Source organism: Amblyomma americanum, unplaced genomic scaffold, assembly GCF_052857255.1.
Source record: "Amblyomma americanum isolate KBUSLIRL-KWMA unplaced genomic scaffold, ASM5285725v1 scaffold_428, whole genome shotgun sequence".
NCBI classification, from domain to species: Eukaryota; Metazoa; Arthropoda; class Arachnida; order Ixodida; family Ixodidae; genus Amblyomma; species Amblyomma americanum.
In genome coordinates, this window is record NW_027526899.1 from 531,339 (window position 1) to 537,578 (window position 6,240).

A 6,240-nucleotide genomic window follows, 5' to 3' on the forward strand; every position below is an offset into this window, starting at 1 on the left:
ACACTATGAAGGATGTGAAGTTCGCCTCAAAACAAAGAAAGGCTACTAGATGCAGCCCACTCTCGGAAAAAGCTGCAAGTTTGCTTTATGTGCTGTTACATAACGTGTCGAAGGGTTAAGGTGTGTTTTGGGGTGAGTTGCTATTGTACTCTCTAGCAGATGGATAAGAAAGATGATACAGAGAGATGGCAGATCACTACTGAGGCGCTTTATACTTTACCATTTTTGTATGTTTAAGCATCTCCCATCGCTGCTTCACAAAGTTTGAATTTTGTTTCAGAAATTTCTAAATACTTGGGGAATTTCTACTCCTTCAGTGGCAGATTATTACTGTGCAGAAATTTATCCCCTGAAAAAAAAATCTGGCAATGCTTGCCTGACATACTGGGTATATTCAGTTTTTTGCGGAAACTTTTCAAATGATTCACTTTATATCCTTCTTGTCATCACCTTAACTATGTGTTGTCTTTTGATGTTGGATCTGCTGTTCACGCAGATTTTTTTACACCAAAAGAAAAGATCTAGTCATTTTTCTCTGTTATTGGTATGGTATCAATACTATTGTTTGGACGAGTTTCACTCTGACCTATTTTCTTTGCACAAGTACGTACCTGATTAGAGATGGCGTGGTATGCCAAGTGTATTAAACTTGCATGTCACATCAGCCTTGTACTTGTGTCTGGAAGACTTTTCGTTTCACATGTTGGGCCAATTGGTGGAAACTGAGGGGAGACATTAGCGATACTTGCGCGAGAGAGGATAGTACTGTTACACGCACATGACAATTCCCTGTTTGGTCATCATTGCTGGTCACGTTAACACCAGTGCATTGCTTCCACAGGACCAGGTAGAGTGGAAAGCGCTACTCACTTCTCTTGAAAATTATCGCCCCACAAAACTTCCCATTGTTGGGCCTTTCACACACTGTAATGACAAGTACAAAACACAGATCACGTAAACGGTGCCTGTCAACTCTTTTGTCTGCCCAGAGCTTTATGCAGCACTAGAGGAAGCAGATATGCTTACTACTAGACCCAATCCATTGCATAAATATACAGATATTTCTATAGAGCATTCGAGGCACTCAGAGTGTGCTTGGAATTCTACCAGGCCTTGCTTTAGAGAGTGCTTTCAAGGAATTCCACAATGTGAAACAGATTCCAAAACAAGCAATTGAAACAACTTCCATATGGTGAAACAGCCTCTAGGAAATTGGGAGACATAAGACCCCCTGAAATGCAACACAATGCAATTTTCTGCAGATGTAACGAAACGGGTTTTTTCAGTGCCCTGTCAACCATGTTTAGCCATAACTGCAATCAACATGTAGCTTGACGCAGCCAAGAGCTTCAAAAAATGTCCTTGTTTGTAGCCAGCTCCCATGCTCGAGAGGAGTTTGATTGCAATTACTTCAATGTTATGCACAACTGTGGACTTTCATGAACACACCTGAGCCAAACATTCCAGTGCATGCAAATCTTCAAATGTGTATGCAACATCCGGTACCTATTTCATTGCAATGCCAGAAACGCTTTCCTCACAAGTGAAAAAATAGCAGCAGCAACCTGGCAACATGTGAAACATGGATATTCATGCGAACTGCTGTACTGGCTCAATGGCTTTTTTGTTTGGCTGCTGAGTGCAATGTTGTCGAATGAAATCCTGGCAACGGTCACTTCATTTTGACGGAATTCATACGGTATGCGGTGTCAGAGCGCATTAAAGAACCTCAGGTGATCGAAATTATTCGAAGCTATCACCATGTTTTGGCAGAAGCCAAGCCCCACTGCTTCCCATCTCCCAAGTCCAGAGCTACATCCACTGACCTCCATAAGTGAGCTGCAGTCTAGGGCTGCACTAGGCATCTATTTCCAGCCATAGTATAAGCTAAATAGTTGTATCATAAGCATGATGTCTGCTGGTATTTCTTTCTTGTCCAAATTCTTTCATATCCTTTTTTCTCTAACTGATGGATGGTTCCGGGTACTTTTTGTGTGTTGTCCAACGTGCAGTCATTTAGAAAGAAAGAATTTTGTAGGGGTGTGTTTATTCGGTGAACCCAGATGATTCCAGCCGCTCAGGGGAGACTCGCAGCGAAGCGTCAGGCGTGGCGAAAGAGCAAGGCAGCGAACAACTTCTTCGTCCTTGAGAGCGGCAGCACGCGACGCATGTCAGTGGTTATATCGATGAAGATTACCACACTACAGTTTCCCCCCCGGGCAGAGAAGGAGCCATCCTGGCGACTCATGGTGCCGAAAGGACAGACGGATCGTAGTAGGGCTTGATTCGGTCCACATGAACTATTTCGCGTCCACGGCGACGCAAGTCCGCAGATGGCGTAACGGGCTCAACTACGTAGTTCACAGGAGATGTTTTTTGAAGCACTCGGTATGGACCGTGATACCGAGCAAGAAGCTTCTTTGACAGGCCGGCGGTTGTGGCAGGAACCCAGAGCCACACCAGGGAGTTGGGCGCATATGAAGGCGCCTCACCAGTGTCACGATGGTGTTTTTGTTGCCATTGATTTTCCTTTGTGAGCGAACGAGCGAGCTGACGGCATTCTTCTGCATACTGGGCGGCGTCCGAGAGTGGCGTCGATTCAGAAACATCAGGGCGGTAGGGAAAAAGCGCGTCCATTGTGCAGGTTGGCTCGCGCCCGTAAAGAAGAAAAAAAGGGAGAGAATCCAGTGGTGGTCTGTATCGCAGTGTTGTACGCGTAGGTTACGAAGGGAAGAACGTGGTCCCAGTTGGAATGAGCGTCGTTGACGTACATGGCCAGCATGTCACTCAGAGTACGGTTGAAGCGTTCTGTCAGGCCATTCGTCTGAGGGTGGTAAGAAGTAGCGGTGCGATGAATGATGCGACATTCTTTCAGTAGGGCCTCGAGAGCGTCGCTCAAGAAAACGCGTCCGCGGTCACTGAGCAGTTCCTTCGGAGTCCCGTGGCGAAGAATCAAGTTGTTGAGAATGAACAAAGCAACGTCTCTTGCAGAGGCAGAGGGTAACGGTGATGTTTCAGTGTAGCGAGTCAGATGGTCTACTGCCACAATAATCCACCGGTTTCCAGCAGGAGTAGTCGGAAGAGGGCCATAGAGATCTATGCCAACGCGGTCAAACGGACGAGCAGGGCAGGGTAACGGCTGCAACGAAACAGAGGACTTCTGAGGAGTTTTTCGGCGTTGACAAGATTCGCAAGCGCGCACGAAATGTCTTACGAAGCGGTACATTCCACGCCAGTAAAATCGCAGACGTAGGCGTGTGTAGGTTTTCAATACGCCACCGTGAGCACATTGTGGGTCACCATGGTACGCAGCACAAATGTCGGCGCGGAGATGACGCGGGATGACTAGAAGCCACTTCCGTCCATCAAGCAAATAATTGCGGCGATAGAGAAGACCGTCACGAATGGAGAAGTGGTGTGCTTGGCGGACGAGCGCTTTGGAGGAATGACCGGGAGTAGGACTTGAGAGAAAATTCAAAAGTGCATTGATCCAGGGGTCATTCCGCTGCTCGGTAGCCATGTCGATAGTTGTAAGAGTCGACATATCGTAGGCACAGACGTGGTCAGACGAATTATCTCTAGGCAATGGCGAGCGGGAAAGAGCATCCGCGTCCGTATGCTTCAGCCCTGATCGATAAATGACATGAATGTCAAACTCCTGGAGACGAAGAGCCCAGCGAGCAAGGCGACCGGATGGGTCTTTCAGAGAGGCAAGCCAGCACAAAGCGTGGTGATCGGTCACAACGTAAAACGGTCGACCATACACATAAGGACGAAATTTTCCGATAGCCCAAATAATGGCCAAACATTCCCTTTCTGTGACTGAATAATTAGATTCTGCCTTTGTCAATGTTCGGCTGGCGTATGCCACAACATACTCGCTGTAACCAGGCTTACGTTGGGTAAGGACGGCACCAAGCCCAATACCGCTGGCATCAGTGTGGATCTCCGTAGGCGCAGCCGGATCAAAGTGGCGTAGAATGGGCGGCGAAACCAAAAGGCGGCGTAAAGTGTCAAAGGCTTTATCGCAGGCTGGAGTCCAGGCGGAAAGGTCGGAGCTGCCGGCAAGGAGCTGGGTCAGAGGAGCGATGATAGAGGCGAAGTTCAAGATGAAACGTCGAAAGTAGGAGCAGAGGCCGATAAAGCTCCGAAGCTGCTTCAGGGAGGTTGGCTTCGGGAACTCTGCAACTGCGCGAAGTTTGGTGGGGTCGGGAAGAATGCCGTCCTTAGAAACTACGTGGCCTAAAATTGTGAGTTTTCGAGCGGCAAAGTGGCACTTCTTCAAATTCAACTGAAGCCCAGCGCCGGCGAGACACGTGAGGACATCCTTTAGGCGGAGAAGGTGAGAAGAAAAGTCGGCAGAAAAAACTACGATGTCGTCCAGATAACAAAGACAGGTCTGCCACTTGAGTCCACGAAGAACAGTGTCCATCAGGCGCTCGAAAGTAGCCGGGGCATTGCAGAGGCCAAAGGGCATAACGTTGAACTCGTATAATCCATCCGGTGTTATAAAGGCAGTTTTCGAGCGGTCATTATCAGCCATCGGTACCTGCCAGTAGCCGGAGCGCAAATCCAAAGAGGAGAAATACTCGGCTCCCTGTAAACAGTCCAAGGCGTCGTCGATTCGCGGCAAAGGATAGACATCTTTGCGCGTGATTTTGTTAAGCCTACGGTAATCGACGCAAAACCGGATGGAACCATCTTTCTTGGTGACCAAAACAACCGGAGAAGCCCATGGACTGTTAGATGGCTGTATGACGCCCCGGCGAAGCATGTCGTCCACGTTGTCAGCAATGACTTGGCGCTCAGAGGCCGACACGCGATAAGGACGCTGTCGTAAAGGTGCGTTTGTACCAGTGTCGATTGCGTGCGTAACGACAGACGTGCGACCCAGAGCAGTGTGAGGAAGGTCGAAGGCAGAAGTGAAGTTCTGTAGAAGAGCAGCGAGTTGATCGCGTTGTGCGGGTGGGAGATCTGCGTCAATAGCTTGTTGAAGAACATCGGGTGGTGTCGAAGCGGTCGCTGTATCGCAAGAGCTGAGCACATTAACGTCTAATGAAGTAGGCGTTGCAGGAAGAGTATTTACAAGCGCGGGATCAAGTTCTTCAATACGACCGAGACACTCGCCGCGTAGCAGGACGGACGGGCACGAAAATGGATTTGAGACGTACATTGCACTAAGGCCATCTTCGATCTTGAGGACCGCAAATGGAAGCAGGAGGCAGGGATGGCGTGAAGCGGCGTCGGAAGGTGTGAAGAAGACAGTCGAACTAATAACGCTTTCACAGGAGAGTGGAACGAGGGCAGCAGAAAATGGAGGAATGTCTGTGTCACTGGCGACGAGGAGTTTTGCAGGCCGGGTAGGGACGTCACACAAGACGGTATCACAAAGAGGTAAAAAGGAAACTTCCGCGCGGGCGCAGTCAATAACGGCATGATGAGTGGAAAGGAAATCGTAGCCCAGGATGATGTCGTGTGAGCAGCGAGACAGTACAATAAACTCGATGGTGTATAAGACGTCTTCGATGAGAACACGGGCCGTGCACGCCGCTGAGGGATGAATGCGCTGTGATGAGGCGGTGCGAAGCGAAAAGTCGGAAAGTGCGGTGGTCACCTTACGAAGACGACGGCAAAGAGCTTCACTGATGACTGATACGGCAGCGCCCGTGTCGACTAGAGCGAGTACTGCGACGCCGTCGACAAACACTTGAATTACGTTAGTGGGAGAACACCGAGGACTTGAAGAGTTCGAACCAAGCGCAGTTCTTGCCCCGGGAACTGCGACTGTTAGTTTCCCTCAACGGTGCCGGTAGAACGTCGGAGTGGGGACGGGGAACGGCGACGAGGGGAAGGTGATCGGCGAGCTGTGTACGTTTGATTGTCACGAGATACAAATTCGGAACTGGGCGGATTTCTCGGCGAGGGCTGTTCTGTATTGTAGGAGTAGTTCCATAGTTCAGGTCGAGAAGGTGGAAGGCGTTGGCGGCAAAGGCGTGCGACATGGCCCGGCAGCCCGCAAGAGTAGCAGATTGGTCGGTTGTCCGCGGTACGCCAAGGGTGCGTAGGGCGTTGGCGTACCCTTGGAATAGGGACATGGAATGCAGACCCAGGCAAAGGCGAAGGAAGGTTGGAAGGAGCGGCCTGGTAGGAAAGAGATGCTGATGGCATGAGCGGCCTGGCCGCAACTTGGGCGTAAGTCAGTGGTGCCGTTACTTGCGCTGGCACGGGGCTGGGCGGCAG